The 17,527-nt window shown below is 35.4% G+C and overlaps 1 non-coding gene across 1 annotated transcript; it reads right to left on the reverse strand.

Annotated features, from left to right (window-relative positions):
- Positions 1-3,229: 3,229 nt before the first annotated feature.
- Positions 3,230-3,303, reverse strand: TRNAS-GCU (transfer RNA serine (anticodon GCU)). Its single transcript has one exon. It is a non-coding gene; the product is annotated as a tRNA-Ser (tRNA).
- Positions 3,304-17,527: the final 14,224 nt, after the last annotated feature.

Here is a 17,527-nt window from a genome sequence, read left to right on the forward strand (position 1 = left end):
GTTTTCTTCAAAATTAGGGAAGCAGGCAGCACAATAAGCAATGATATATATATATATATATATATATATATATATATATATATATATATATATATATATATCTCCGCACATCCACCTGGCGCAGGCTTCTTTTCTTACAATGCCTGGGGTGCTCACAGTCACCACCTCACCAATTACGGGTTATGACCTATGTCTTCACTGTTTGTTTATAACATAAGTTGTCTGTATGTTTGTCTGATGACGGTTCAGTGGAACCGAAATCGTTCATCTATTATGTAAAAAACAGCACATTTGTGTTTGCCACACTTGTGATTTGATAAGTCTGATGGTCTTAACAATAAAAACCTTGATAATTTGCACAGCTTTCCAGACCCAAAATAGTTTTCAAATTCAATGTGAATTATTTTGCTTCGATTTATCTGTTGCTGTGCAACAATAGTGACATTATTTACGTTGATTTTTAATTATTTTACTTGAATTTTTCGTGTTGCTGAGTTACATTACTGACATCATTACTGTTGGTTTTCAATTATTTTACTTGAATTTTTTGTGTTGCTGGGCGACATTTACTTTCTTTACTGCAATTTGTTCCGTACTACTTCACTTGAATTTTCCCTGTTGCTGAGCGACATTTCTGACATTATTGTCGTTGGTTTTGAATTGTTTTTACGTCAATTTTCCCTGTTGCAAAACAACATTTCTAACATTATTTCAGCTGATTTTGAGTTACTTTACTTCAATTAACTGTTGCTAAATAATTTCACTGATATCATTTTAGTTGATTTTTAAATAGTTTACTTTAATTTTTCCTGTCGCTGAGCAACATTAATGACATTTTAATTACGACAAATGCGATATTAGACGTTTCGTAGTTGACCATTCCGCATCTGGACCTTAGGGATTGATTCAATTTGGTTTGTAGACCAACTGTCTGTGAGCATTTTAGGCAGTACCAAATATGTATTAAACAATTTGTTTTATTGATCAAAATTTTTGGGCCAAATAAGTTTCCATTTTTTCTTCTACAGAATGTAAACATTAAAATTCGAAATGAGGCGGTACTATACTGTAAGTAGATAGCTTCAAACATCTGTGGTGTGCTGTTAGTAGTAACACAGTCTACTACATACAGTACAGTCACGAAGCTTCAGTTTTGACGGTGCTAGAAACAATAGACTGTGACGGTACTATTTTGCATTGCCTGTAATGAGGCGATATTAGCGATCCTAGTGGTGAGCAACTATCTAATGTTTGCATATTTACTACGTATTGAGCTTCGCGACTGTATATAGTAGACTGTGGTAGTAACATGAACTGCTTCCAGGAAGTCAAAAGAAGTTTAGCAATGGTACACGAAGCTTTTAATAGAAGAAAGAGAACCTTCTGTGGTCCTCTGGCAATAGAACTAAGAAACAGCTTAGTGAGGTGATTTGTGGGGATTGTTTTGCATTTGAAATGCGGATATGGAGATGAATGGAGCATGTGAAATGAAATAATAGAGAATTAAGCTGTACTAGAAAGAGTAGCTGAAGAGAAAGTAATGCAGAAACTGATCAGAAAGAGAAAAGAAAATTGACGGAGTCACTGCATAAGAAGAAACTGCCTACTAAAGGATGCACTGGAAGGAATGGTAAACGGGAGAAGAGTTCGAGGCAGAAGAAGATATCGGTTCATAGACAGCACTAAAATATTATAGGGATCGTATGAGAAGATGAAGAGAAAGGCGGAAAAGAGGGAGATTGGAGAATGCTGTGTTTTCAGTGAAGGACCTGGCCTTGGACAGAAAATAATGAATGAATATAATATAGAAATTTAGTGGTGTTTACCTTATTTTACGATATTTTTTGCTGGAGGAAAGATTGATATTAAAAGGAAAATAATGATGAGAATGTTTTCAATAATCAGAACTTGTGCATATTCCGTGGAAAAATATAAACACGCACAAATCTATACAATGATATTAATGCACTTATGTAGTTTTTCCTAGCTTGATTATAAAGTTGAATTAGTCATTTACTATATGAATAAGAAATATTACAGAAAATTCAGCTTCATTTTCGTGTCAGCACATTATAATTGTTTTAGTAACGAAATGAAGAATTGTATGGCAAGCACGAAGTCTGTCAGACTTTGATGCAGAATGAAATGTATAAATATTTAACATTTATATGTTTCTCATGCACTATCGATGGAAACAATACAAAATTATTGAGCGCACCGTGATGTACGACCTGCATGTTTGTGGGTAACTGTTTCATGAACGAGCAATTGCCCTAAGTACGTGATTGCATCAGTCATAACATGGAAGAAAGCTGCAACTACACGGTTTAGCTTTTATTACACTCAACAAACAAGAAGTATGAATTTTATTATGAACATGCAGAATAACGTGTTTATTGATATATTTATTCATAGGTATTAAACAATACCGATGTCGTCGTCTTCTGTATTCTTATTTCTATACGAAATTTGCTTATTCTATTAGTTACAGAAACTAGTACCAAAATAATAGTCCATTATGCAACGAGCCTATAATGAAGGTAATTAAGAAGTGAGTATGGATATTTATGAAACGAGCGCAAGCGAGTTTCATAATTTTCATACGAGCTTCTTAATTACCATTATAGGCGAGTTTCATACGACTTTTTATGCTCGACCATATTTCTAACTTGATATTATTAATTTTTGAGCAATGTCCCATATGTTGCGAGATGTGCGCAGACGCGAAAGTATTGATTTTTTCCGAGGAACAGATGTCCACTTTGACTTTGCTAGGCCATAAGAACCGACAGAGATAACATTGAAATTAAATTAGACATTGAAAAACGAGATGACAAATTGAATTTATTTGAATATTATTTACAATTAACGCTAATTATTATAGTAACAGAACATAATCTTCTGCGACAGTATTGAATTTCCAGCCTCCGTGACTTATCGCTAATTATCTTTCGATTGCATATCCGAGAATAATCGATACTTGCGGTTTTATAACGGTAGAAAGCTGACCTGTCATTGGCTGAACAGGTGTAACCTGAGTCGCCATTGGCTGAAAGACCTGACCTTTAATGAGTAGGTGTACTTTAATGACATGCATTAAAGGTCTGCTACCAGGTGTATAATTACTACATTTCGGCATGGTCGAGCATAAAATAATATAAAATACAAATCTGGCTTTCAGGTAGTAGCTCCCTGTAAAGCAGGTTTGAATAATTTCAAGGAAAAATTGTTCCGGAGCCGGGTATCGATCCCGGGACCCTTCGCTTAGCGCGCGAACGCTCTACCGACTGAGCTACCCCAGGAACCATACTTTCAAGGAAAAATTATTCCGGAGCCGAGTTACTGGAGGTACGTTAACAGAAAGCCACAAATTAAGTCACACAGTATTGTGTGCACTCATAGTTGAGTTCTGGCGTCTTGTCAGCTCATTTGAGTTGTGTGGATATAAAAGGAAAAATTGTGACGGTGTTGTGTAGGGTTCCTGGGGTAGCTAAGTCGGTAGAGAGTTCGCGCGCTAAACGAAGGGTCCCGGGATCGATACCCGGCTCCGGAACAATTTTTCCTTGAAATTATTCAAAAAATAATCCAATAATTTATTTCATAGATTATAAAACAAGGTGTATAATCTATTTCAGAATTTCAGTTAATTAATTGAAACTGCAAAAATATAAATTAGTGTTAATTTAACAACTTTAAGCGCTGCTGAAGCTCTGCCGCTTGTGAATAAAGGATCTAAATGGGGGCCTACAGCCACAGCTACAGAATAGTGGCGCTGCAGACGGTCGGAGTGGCTAACTTCGTCCCTGGTGCCGGCCACTAAAAGTGGCGCTTCTCGTCGCGATACCACAGTCTAGTATATACAGTCACGAAGCTCAATACGTAGTAAATATGCATCCATAGAAAGTTGCTAACCACTAGGATCGCTACTATCGACTCATTACAGACAATGCGAAATAGTACCTGCACAGTCTATTGTTCCTAGTACCCTCACAAACTCAAGCTTCGTGACTGTATATACTAGACTGTGGCGGATAGAAAGAATTAAAATTGTGGGTTTCACACGGTGCCACAGCGACGCCATTGGCGTGTAAGTGGCGCGTTTTTGGCGCTGCTAACGGACTATTGTTGGGCCACCAATTCATACACCGCCACGGCAGTATAGAGCCTGTTGTACCACAGTGTCTTTTTTTTTCTTCTTCAAATTTAATTGATAATGCCTACTAGAAGCTTTTGAAATGATTTCTTAAACATGTGAAATTACGAATATATACACATTAATTTCATTCATTTACTGTTTTGCCCAAGGTCAGGTCTTTCGCTGCAAAACCAGCTTTCTCCAGTCTTTCTATTTTCTGCCTTCCTCTTTGTTTCCTCATATGAACCATATAACTTAATGTCGTCTATCATCTGATATCTTCTTCTACCCAGAACTCTTCTCTCGTTCAACATTCCTTCCAGTGCATCCTTCAGTAGGCAATTTCTTCTCAACCAGTGACCCAACCAATTCCTTTTCCTCTTCTGATCAGTTTCAGCATCATTCTTTCTTCATCCACTCTTTCCAAACAGCTTCGTTTCTTATTCTCTCTGCCCATTTTACACGTTCCATTCTTCTCCAGATCCACATTTAAAATGCTTCTATTCGCTTCTCTTCACTTCGTCGTAATGTCCATATTTCTGCCCCATACAATGCTACAATCCATACGAAGCACTTCACTAGTCTCTTCCTTAGTTATTTTTCCAGACGTCCGCAGAAGATGCTCCTCTTTCTATTAAAAGCTTCCTTGGCCATTGCTATCCTCCTTTCGACTTCCAGGCAGCAGCTCATGTTACTGCTTATAGTGCAACCCAAGAATTTGAATCTGTCCACTTGCTCTACTGCCTCATTTAGAATTCGCAAGTTTATCTTCTGTATTTTTCTTCCTATTACCATGTTACTTGGTTTGAACGCGAACGTCAACAATATGTCATTGCATGCGATTATTCTTCAAAATGGTGTGTCGTGAATTCTGGAATTCAACAAGGATCAGGTCTCGGACCTTTACTCTTCATGATCTATATTAATGACGTGACTAAAATGATAAAACACTGCAGATACCATATGTATGCTAACGACTTGCAAATTTATTTGCATTTCCACCCTGACGAGACTAGTGACGCAGTAAATAAAGTAAACGAAGACTTGAATTCGATTTCACTGTGGGGACACAAATTTGGATTAAGGTTAAATCCAGAGAAAACACAAGCAATAGTAATGGGAGATAATCGTCTACGAAGCACTCTTGATAGTAGTACTATACCACATATAATATTGAATGGGATTATTGTTAAATACAGTCAAACAGTTAAAAATCTTGGCATTTTTATGGATAGCGATCTAAATTGGAACACTCAAGTAACACACATTTGTAAAAAAAAAAAAAAATATTTTCTCAACTTCACTCCTTGTTCCATATGAAAGAATTTCTACCACTTAGTCTAAAAAGGAATCTTATTCATACGCTTGTAATGCCCCATTTTGGTTATTGCGATTCCTTGCTAACTAATGTAAGTTCACTCTTAGCTGAGAGATTACAACGTGTTCATAATGTGTGCATACGATTCATCTGCAATACTCGTAAATTTGACCATATAACACCTTCCCTCCAGTTACTTTCATGGGTGCGGCTGAAGGAAAGAAGAACAATACATTCACTGTCTCTTCTGTTTAGAATCATGCATACCTCTACTCCGAATTATCTGTCATCGCGCTTTCAATTTGTTACAACTCTTCGAAACCGACATCAAGCACTTCTTTCTATCCCTCATCATAGAACGTCTTTATACTCATCTTCCTATACTGTAGAAATACCTCGCCTCTGGAATTCGTTACCTAATGGCGTCAGGGACTGCCGTACTTTATCACAATACAACATTAAATTGGAAAATTTTGTTTTAGTTAATGTTTTTAGGTATTGCTAGAAGTATTGATTTGTGTTTTTTTTCTTTTTCTTTTTAAATCTAGATTAAAATTGCAAGTTTCTTGTTTATGTTAGTTAATTATTTAGCATAGAATTAATTATGATACTTAATCACTCATTTAAAGTTTGTGTGACCGCAACCTGTGTATATTTTTGTGTGGCTTTACTTTGTTTATAGTGTTTTTTTCTCTCTCTCTCTATTTCTTGTGTAGCTTTATTTTGTATTCAGTGTATTTCTGTTTATTTCTATTATTGTATTTGTATTCCTGGTGTTGTGGAAGAGAAGGCCTGATAGCCTTAACTACACCAGAATAAATAAATAAATAAATAAATAAATAAATAAATAAAATAAATGAATAATAAATAAATGCTCTTCGTCTTATTTGCAATTCATCTTCATCCCATACTGCTCACAGCTGTCATTTAGTTCCAGTAGCATATACTTTAGTATCATTTCCTCTTCTGCTAACAACGCCATGCACTTTATTCTTCTTCCTCCTACTATCACTCCTCTCATGTTCTGAAAACAGTTTTTGAATAAATCCTCCCAGTGGATGTTGAACAGGTAGGTGATAAAGGACATCTTTGACGTACTCCTCTTCCAATTTCACTTTCTTCTGACATTTCTTCTCCTATCTTGACTTTGACTCGTTATTTCATATAAAGATTACTGAACAGTCTTCTCTTTCCAATCTACGCCAATTTTCTTTGGGATCCTCATCGGTTTATTCCAATCCACTCTGTCAAAAGCCTTTTCTAGGTCCACAATTATCCTCTGCCCATTATTATTATTATTATTATTATTATTATTATTATTATTATTATTATTATTATTATTATTATTATTATTATTATTATTATTTCAAAGGAATCTACAGTACATACCAGGCGAAATTACAGCGAAAGCCATTTTAACGTCTTGTTTCAAGAAGTGACGTCTTGTCTTCGTGTAGCCTTTGTCTTGCTACTTTATTTAATAATTCCAATTAGAGTAGAACGGTAGAACCAATTTTAAACTCATTGGGTTAACTCCTGCTATGTTCTTCAATAGCTGTTTTATTTTTTTTTCCTTCCCCAAGAGTATAAATGTTCTTTCCTCCGGTGAAAAGACTCAGCCCATTCTTTATTGTTACAAGAAACAAAGCTTGCACAAAATTACTTTTTTTCTGTACGAGTACAAGCCTACTTTCAGCTTACATTACTCGTTAATGGGGGAATGAGAGTAGGACGAGGACATCGGCTTCCAATGGGATCACATCTCGTCTACGTATTTGTAATTAGGGTTCCCTCTCCAATCTGCAAGCTTCTTCGAACTTGCGATTCATTCTGTTAACTTTTATCAGTGTATGTAGCGGAAAATTATTCGAATCTAATTCCATCAAAAAGAGGACTCGTAGAGAGTCCTTTGTATTACAAGTTGAAGCGCTCTTTGCTTTCAGCTCCGCTGATCATATTGTTCTGATTGCAATTTTGAATAATTCTATTCACAGGCAAGAATTCCTCTGCTCCTTAATGTAAACAAAATCACATCAGAAACAAGTGAGTGTCAGGTGGCGTAAAATTCGGATTAGTTTTTTCTGCTACTAAGATCTTGTTTGTCAATTTTAATAGAATAAAATTGAAGAGACATGAAAAACATGCTTCACAATGGCGAATGGAAGATTATTTCCGAAGAGCTAGGAACACTTAAACGTTTTGAGAACTAATTTTAATATTCGCAAGCGTATTTCATTTATCGAATGCCAAGTCGCTATTTGCACACATGGATAGACTGGGTTGTATGTCAATGTATTTATTTCATATTTGCTTCCTGATTAGAAGAAATATTTTGAAGCATAAATATTATATTTCGAGATTTTTGCGAAAGTACAAGATTTCAGCATCAATGAATCTCAAAAAGTGCCTGTGGATATAGAGTAAAGATCCTAATTCCGTAATACCACTTATCCCGTGATAAAATTTTAATTGACTGCCATGGATTTGTGGTCTCTGACTTTTAAGTTTTTGAAATATCTAACAGATTCCAGGAGAAATTTTCTTTTCAATTCTATTGACTACCCGCCTTTTGAATAGAAGCAGTCGACTGCAGAACCTTTTTTTCAGTGAAAGGTTGTTGACCAGTAAGTTTTTCTTTCTCTTGTGACCGCTCCTGAAAAAACGTTTTATATTAGAGGTAAGAAATATAGCATTATAAAAATGGTATATCACTGTAGATTATAGTCAGTTGAATCAATGTGTATGATTATAAACATTGTAAGACAATAACAATACTACAGGATCTTTCCTATTTTCGGATTTATATTCATATTTCTCCTTCCTGGCTCACTCGACCAGTGATGCCAACGCTAAATTGTGAAATGAAAGAAAATAGTCCTTAGAAATAGTAATATAAATAAGTTATAAAGAACATCAATTGTAATTATAATAAAATAATAGGGCATATATTTAACTTAATTATTGCTGTTAGGAATGAAAATAATGAGAAATAATTGTGTTATAATTCAATTTATTCAAATTTAATTTTGTTTGAATTTAACTTTCAGTTCGTTTTGTTTATAATATATTAATACAGGGACATCATTTTATTTTTACTAACATTTTTAATATTAACCTGGCTATACCTTTCTATCAACGATTGAAACAGGAAACACCGTTTGCTACCCCTTCCACGACTGGAGTTCGATGATACTGGCGTAAAATACAAATCACTTTACTAGGTATAGGAGGGAAGAAAAGTAGTACATCCATTTATGTAAACTAGGAAATATTGCAATTTTGAGTTTGATAATTTTCATTAGGTTTTTGTTTAATCAAAATACAGTACTGTATTACACTTAGTGTTTTTACTCACGAATTGAGCTATCCATTCGGACGTATTAATTATGCAGTGTATATTGTACTGTTACAGCATATTAGCGTCCAATATAGAGAATGAAGTTAAATTGAAAAATAATCATAATATGGATATTTAAACACATTTCGATACAGGCTTCAGTTCTTTTGCGCATATTATCGCACTATAGACTATTGTACCTAATTCCAATTACCAGTTTCGTCCTTCGTACTAGTAACTCATGTTGAAGTAATTCTGTACCTACTCTATAAAAGAGTACCTTACGTATTGTAAATTCAATCTTCACTTCTGCCCGATCCGAAAAGATAAAATTACTCAGAAATGCTATCTACTGTCCGTTCAAGTGGTTTTGTCGCAGGGTCGTAGAAAAGGGGGGGGGGATTCACGTGATAGTTAATTACTTAACGAGGCCCTTTTATTTAAGTTATTTTAAACACTTGTATATTATTATGTAGACGTCCAATTCCTAACAGAAATTAATGTTTTCAGAAAAGAGCTAAGAAAGCCCAGCTACTAGACTTAACAGAGGGGCGAACAGAAGCAGGTGGGGGAAACCGGGATGCGACGTAGGCAAACGGACGACAGTACCTGTACGAAAATATGATTCAATATTGAAAGCTCTTTCGTCACTGGAAAACGCGAACATATTTCCGTAACGTACTATACTCACTAACTCAGTACTGCTTACGCGCCCTTGGCTCTGTGTCGTGAACGGTTGGAAGTTTACTAGTAGAAGGGTTGGGAGTGAAGTACATTCAAAAACTCAGGTACAATAAAAATTGAAGTAAAAATAAAATGATGTCCCTGTATGTAATATGTATTCCTGTGGTTACACGAGTATTTTCTAAGCAATTTGTCACTTAGGCCCTTTTTCTATGTTGTAATTTTTTGCTTAATCCATATTAAATCTAGGCCTATATACCGTGACTTTAAAGTGTTTTTCCAAATACACGTTTGTTTTCTGAGCAGTTAATGAGAATTATTTTAGTATCATGAAATTAGGATATCACTCACGTAATTAGGAAACCACTAGCACGGAATTTGGATCCCTGTCATGGATTTAGGAGCCACTGTATAACAATGAAGAATCATATATTATATACCAAACTTGTGAAACTGTTGGCACTAAATGTTGTAAAAACTGCAGCTAAAGTTCCAAATAACGTCATTTTGGTGTTATTTGAAAATGTCTATTACAATTTGGCATAAATATAGACTTTATTAAATATGTCACGGAATTAGGCAACCTTACCCTACAGTGTGAATGTCCGTCCATTTGTATACATCGGAATCTTTTAATAAATTGGACGGAATAATTGTTCATATTCAGCATCTAGGAGTAAATTTATCCTTGAATGGTGCATTTGAAATTTAACAATTCTTACAAATCAAGTATTATCATATTCATGTCGAAATAATCTCTCGAACTGTTCACATGGCATTCCACAACAAATTATAAAGCTAAGCTTTTCATACTACCTGAAAGGATAACTACAGAGCTGGAAATTTAAAAATCCCGTAGCATTGCTCGCCTATGCAATCGCTGGGATTCTCCTTCATGAAAGTGCGGCGCACTATTCCCACCTGCAGCCAATCGTGAGTGAGATTACATCGGAGTAGTACAATTATGTTATGCAGCAGTGGGAGAGATTTCGTTAGATTGCGCAGTAGTTTTGTGCAATGGTGAGATGTTTACTGCGTCGTCCTATATTCATCTTGAAGGTGTAAATCAAGTGCAGAAAGCAGTTTTTCTTCTGAAAGAATATGAATTCTTCGTTTTCTTTTCCGATCAATCACAGAACCTGTTTTATTAAACTTATCCAGTAACTTTCATATTTATTTTCGTGTTGGAACTCGTATTCCAGGAAATTTACGTCTAAATGCTTGTTCTGCTACACAACTTCCTACGCCCTACATCTTCAACATGAATATATTACAACGCTGATAATATACCACCATTATACAAAACTATTGTACTTCCTAATCAAATCTCACTAGCGATTACACAACAAAACTGTACAATTCCGATGAAATCTCAATAACGAATGACTGCAGGCGGGAAGAGCGCCACAATTTCATGGAGGGTAATGCTAGCGATTGCAAGGGACTCGGTCCGCCGGACTGTCGAGCAATGCTTCGGGACTTTTAAACTGACCGCAAAGTACTTTGAATTTTGCATAAAGAGACAATGTTGCGTACTTGAGAGAGTAGTTGAAATGCCATCATCATGAAGCCCACCAGGTCACAGAACATAAGAAATAAGCTTGTGTCATCGACTTTCTTCGCCAGCTGAACTCAATTGAGTATACCGAAAGAAGAAAGCTACTCAATATTTCAAAAATCTTCCACTCAGGCTTTAATTTCGTAATCTTACATACACTATGAGCAGCTATAGTCCCGTCGCTCTAATTTCCGGCAGCCAATCGCGTTGCAGGTCGGGTACATTTAAACGTGTGCGTCTTGTGATTCGCTGATTCATTTCTTAAGGCTCGATAAATACTTAATATAATCGCCCGCCATTTTAGCTCTTTCGTTGGCATTCGCAGAAAGCACACGAAGACGTTATTTGCCGCTCAATTATTTGCTGAATTACATTGCGTTTGATTTATTATCATAGGAGTTACGACATGATAATTTTTAACGGTGTGGCAAATAGATTCCTCGTATGGTAGCTCGGGAACGTAAGAACAAAAATGGCGAACGATACTACCTACCTAGACTTTATAGAGCCTTCACTTTCTAAGACGTAAGCAAAGAGGCGGAGTCACGCCGGAAATAACAGCGTCGGGACTATAACTTTTCGTATTTTTCTATCTGCTGTGGAAATCTAACAATGTGTGCAGTTTGAGAGATGGTTTCGATACGAGTTCTTGTTAGTAAACATTAACAGTTCATGTAAAATCAGACACAAAATATGACGATGAAATCCAAATCAATTCCGTTTTTTTAAGTGAAACGTTTTATGTTTGAGTGTTTAACGAATAAAATGTTACGTAAACTAGAACATTTGATGTGACTTGCGTAGCAGCAGCAGTGACTTAGTCACACTATTCTGACGCAAGTACTTAGTAAAGGTTCAGGCTCTTACATTGTTATGGTGTTTTTTAGAGTATATATTTGCTTTCTTTTAATAATTACTGTATATTTATTCTCTTTTAACGTAGACCATACTAACGGCTCTCCAAGAAAACAATTCATTTAAAACACAGTAATTCTATTGTAAATAATTGTATAGATATATGATACATTACATAAATACACACACATATAAACAAATTACTAAATAATTAACTAGAAAATTTAAATTATAATTTATTTAACTGCAACTGCAAAAGTTATATCAGCGTCCCCGGTGTGCCGGAATTTTGTCCCGCAGGAGTTCTTTTACATACCAGTAAATCTACTTAAATGCCATCGACCTGAGCCGGGATCGAACCCGCAATCTCGAGCATGGAAGGCCAGCGCTATACCAAGTACCATACCGATGCCAATTAATTAACTAGATAATTAAAAAATAAATACGAAACAAATAAATAAATCATCATTGATAATGCAACACATCAATTGCGTTACATTTTTTTCTCTCTATATAGGATTCGCAATCTTTACAAATAAAAATCAACTACTGTGGGGAGCTGACGGGAAAGTTTCAACTAGGTGTATTTTTATTAGGTGCGATATGGGGAGGTACTGATGAATGGAGCACCGCTTTTCCTAGAATTGACCGGAGATAAGATAAGTTGTTATGAGTTTAACCCTTATGACACTAAACAGATGACATCACTGTCACCACATGATGTTTAATTATACTGTGGCTGAAAATATCAACTAGTTTGAGACTAGCTCTGTGTCGGTATGTTAAGTTGAAACTGTTGGTTTATATTTTAAAAGTTGATCGAATGTTTTCACATTGTTTAGTTACTGTAATGTAGTTAGTACTGTTCTCCAACCAGGAGATCAACCGTGAAAGAAATGTGCTTACTATTGCGTCATCTATTGGAGCGAATAGATAGATAATATTATCGTTATAACGTCAGTTTAAAAACCATGCGCTCTCCTGCATATATGTTATTTCCTATGTGGAGGGATTAAAAGACCAGGAGATTAACAGTGATCTAATTTTGTAACTAGGGTAGTATAAATATGTGTGTAACAATGTTATTGTTTGTGCTGTGAGAGCGAGTCAATAGAGATACGAGTACCCACATATGTGACCTTATGACAACATTCATTCACAGCATTACCCCGCTCCGTTTCATTTCGCAAAGACTTTCTCGTGGTTGGAGCACAGTAGTGTGGCATTATGTCGCTTTCTGCGAGCAAGAGTGGCATTACGCTGGCTGTTGCCTGCGTGTAGGATTGGCATTACTCCACATTCCTACCAGGGCTGATCTCGTGAGTTTCCCACAGTAGACCTACTTACAAAATATCTAAATATCACAATAACACTCTATCGAGGACATGAACGCTTTACGTAATTCAGGGATCCTATGAATCTCCTCCTCTTCTTTAAATTTTGTTTCTTTCATAAGACCAAGATGTAATTGAAATTAGCTCCTAATATGTCCCAGACACTTCTGTTTTGGAGAAATGACTTACTGTACGTAGGATTTTTCTACTCTTCGTTGATAATTATTATGTCGATGTTCTAGGCCTAATAGCCCCCCCCCAGGCTCAGACAGATAGTCACCACCCTTAGTGGAGAGCGAATCTTTAAAATTAGCATTTATTTTCATAAATACATTAAGTGTAAGCGACGCCAAGCGTATTATAATGTTTATAATATTCGTGTCAATTTTAAAATGTCGATTTTCGTAAAAATGTATTAACATTTCTTGTAATGTATTGTACAGTGTGTTCGCGTCACGCTTGATCCGAAGAACGTGGGCGGCCTGTAGAGCGCGAGGTAAAAAGCGACATTTCAGATCCGTAATCTCCGGCGTATTGCACTCATTTAAGTTTCATTACATAATGGCATGCACACAATCATAATTTTATCTCACTAACCTCTGTTACAGTAGTTGCTGAAAGTGATATCCATTAGCATTCAGATATTCCCAACATCTTTTGATAAAATTTGAATTCACACGCAAAAGTTTTACTTTCGTTAGCATTCTAATTATTTCTGTTCTTATATTATCTTTTAGTTCATGAATGGTGTGTGGGTTATTTCTATAGATTCTTTCGTTGTCATGCGGCCGTAATTCTTGGACTACAGTAACTCTGTACGGTTTCAATTTTAAAAGTTTAGTAGCCTTATGGGCTGAAGTTTTTGATACGCCTACTTCTTATGCAACACGACGTAAATATTTATTAGGAGAACGTTCAAGTGATGCACCAATATCATCAAGTTTTGCTTCTGTTAGAAACCTTCGTTTTGGCCTAGGAATTTTAGAGTTAAGCGATTCCGTTTCTCGTAATCCAATGACAAGGTTTCGAACTGTACCTCTATTTGCTGGTCGAATATCGGAGAATTTCTCTACAAATTGCCTACACATTTGTCGGCATGAATATTTGTTTTGACTTAAGGGGAGAGGATGGTATTTTTTGGTGAAAAATGAGTAAATTTTCAAAAAATAAATCTTTAAAATACTACGTGATATGTGTGGAATGCATAGCATAACATTTTGTGGGTATTTGTGCCCTTATCGGATGTTGAGTCGCCATTTTTAAACTTCCTGCGTTATGGATTTTTAAATCACTCGCCCACTTTTATTGTTGTTTCTGGTAAATTAAATTAAAAAAAAAAATCTTTAAAACACCCTTTGATATGTGTGGAATGCATTGCATAACATTTTGTGGGTATTTGTGCCCTTATCGGATGGAGAGACATCATTTTTAAACTTCCAGCACTATGGATTTTTAAATCACACGCCCGCTTTTATCGGTTTCCAGTAACTTCATTTTTTGCTACATTGCCAGACAAAAATGGATGTAATTTCTGAACTATTAAAGATACATGCATGACATTTAGAACACACATTCTTTAGACTATTAGGAAATTTTTCTCTGTAACAGAATTTTGTTAATTGATTTCATTTTAAAAATACGTCCGTTTGTTTGCAAGAAAGGAAATCAGAAAATTGTTATTAAATTTTAATTGTTTATTTTACAAACGTAGAAAGTTTGTAGAACATGTTTTTGCAAATACATTGCAAAAAACTATTTGAATCTATCTTTAAAAACGGTTTAGAAATATCGGTTTTAGTACAATCCTGCAATGGGTATATTTTTTTCAATTTTGGACCCCCAAATAATTTTTTTTTTTCAAAATATTTTTATTTGGTTGAGTTGCCACAGTTATGAGCTCTCTACATACAAAAAAAAATAATATTTTACACCAAGTAGGAAAAAAGTTAAAAAAAAATACCATCCTCTCCCCTTAAGTTTCGTACATAAATATTCGCTGTTATAGAGTAAACTTTTCAGCAGGCATTTCAACTATCTAAACAACTAATTTAATGCACAGCACACACACTACATACATATTTAAAAGTACACAAACACACACGTTTTCTATCGCTAACATCTCAGACTGTACTAAGCTGTGGTAACGACGTTAACACACAGGCCCGCGCAGCCTTGAAGCAGGAAGCAATGAGCGGTTGGGATCTTTCCTGGTTCTTCGGATCAAGCGTGACGTGACCGCACTGTACGTATGCTATTTTATGTAAATTTATAAATAAATATTACATACGTGTTCTTAAATCGTACAATCCTGAGATAATACAGAATGCCTTTGTGTGCAATTTAACAAATAAAAATTCCTCTTCTTTATATGTGGGCTTATCAGATTTTACTACGTACAGATGCCTCTAACTAGCAAGCTGTCTCGTTCGCGCAGGCGCATAGAGCACATCTCCCTACCACTGTCCGCCTACTGCTGTGCACTGTGGACTAGAACGGTACAGTTCAGTTCTAACAACAGTTAAGAAGGCTGTATTCTGTATAGTGTATAAGAACGCGGCTATGTGTGACTGTCGTTTGTGATAAAGTATTTCTTCTATTATGATGAGTAGTACATTATCAGGCAAAGTTCTACATAGTCAAACTCGCGAGTTGATTTATAATGTGACGGAATTAAAGAAAAAAGAAAGCGAATCCGGGATATTTCTAATGGATAATAAGAAGATGCGGGAAAGAGTGGCAGCAGCAATGGAATTTCTAAGATGACATTAACTAGGATTATTGCAAACAACACTAAATTCAAAATGGATGACGTCATAGCACTGATAAGAGGTAAAAATAATGAAATCACGGAAGAGTCTTTGAAGAAGAAATGTGAAAAATCCATGAAATATGGAGAGGAATATGCGAAGCAGATTTTGTGGGGAGACTAGAGAAGAACAAATTAAAAAAAAATTGTATTGGATTTATAGTTGGGTTTAGATATTTAACACTTTTCAATCCAATTTATTCACTCTCAATTTTATTTTTCTTTGTATTGGCATCCCCTTCTGAGCACGAGTCTTACTCATCAGGAGTGGTCTAGTTTATTTTATATTATATTATATTAACTTGTATTCATTTGAAACTTACTAGCAATAAACAAATAAATAAAAGAAGTGAGCAGCGATTCAGATGGAGATTTATCGGGATTAAAGGAGATCCCTTTGGAATGGCTAAATAGAAACTCAATTGTGTCTTCCTTTTATTGATTTGTTCATATTGCGCAGATAAGTGATCTGTTTTCCTTGGTTTAAAGTGAAAAATTGAAGTTTAATGACAACGCTATAATCTACAATTTGGGTACATATAACTGAAAGAATGATGAAACATTTAAGTCAATCATATACTGTATTATACTAATGAATATATCTTTGCAATTAGACAATAAATCATAAACACCAATAACATTAAACGAATTATTATGTATTAAAATACTGATTAATATATTATACGGAGGGTGCATCTTGAATACATTGTCAAGAGGTCAACTTTTCAGATAATATGACTATACATGGGTATCGGAGCGTAGGTGGGCCCCCTCCGTTAGCCATACTACTTCCCCTCATCAGGCAGCTTCCTAGTTTGAGGCATCTGTATGTCTCTTCAATAATAGTTAAAGAAGATAAAAAAAATGTTAATTATTTCGCAAATGATAAAGCAAAAGGTACGATGAGAAAGTATCTGCAACCTTGCTTTTATTTTGGATTTCCCTTATCTTTTCCCTTTCCTTTCGTTTCCTTCTTTTTAATACAATTATTTATTTATTGTATCTTTCGCTGTTTTTCAGTTGGTTCCCAAATAAAATATCAACAACGTGAGTAGGTTCTCTAAGATAAAATAACAACGTGAGTAGGTACCTCCGTGGAAAAAGATTGGATGTTGCCCATGAAATATCAACAATGCGAGTAGGTCCCAAGGCTGTGTGGGACGAGTATGTTAATCGATCATGTAGCACAGTAGTGGCAGTGTTCAAATATCAACAACGGGAATGAGGTAGTTGTTATTGCCTATAACGCCACCTATAATAATTGATCATTATCCGTAGCTCTATCTACGTTAAAATATAAATACCGATCATAAGTTTTAGTGAGTAACAGAGTAGTGGCAGTGGAAGTAAAGGACACCCGTGGCTTCATATACGTTGAAATATAAATACCGTTCATAAGTTTCAGTGATTAGCAGAGCAGTGGCAGTTAAAGTATAGGACACGTTTGTTACAAATTTTTACCAGTAGAGAAATAAAGTTATGAAGTTATTCGACGCACCG

This window comes from Periplaneta americana, chromosome 11 (assembly GCF_040183065.1).
Source record: "Periplaneta americana isolate PAMFEO1 chromosome 11, P.americana_PAMFEO1_priV1, whole genome shotgun sequence".
Classification (NCBI taxonomy): domain Eukaryota; kingdom Metazoa; phylum Arthropoda; class Insecta; order Blattodea; family Blattidae; genus Periplaneta; species Periplaneta americana.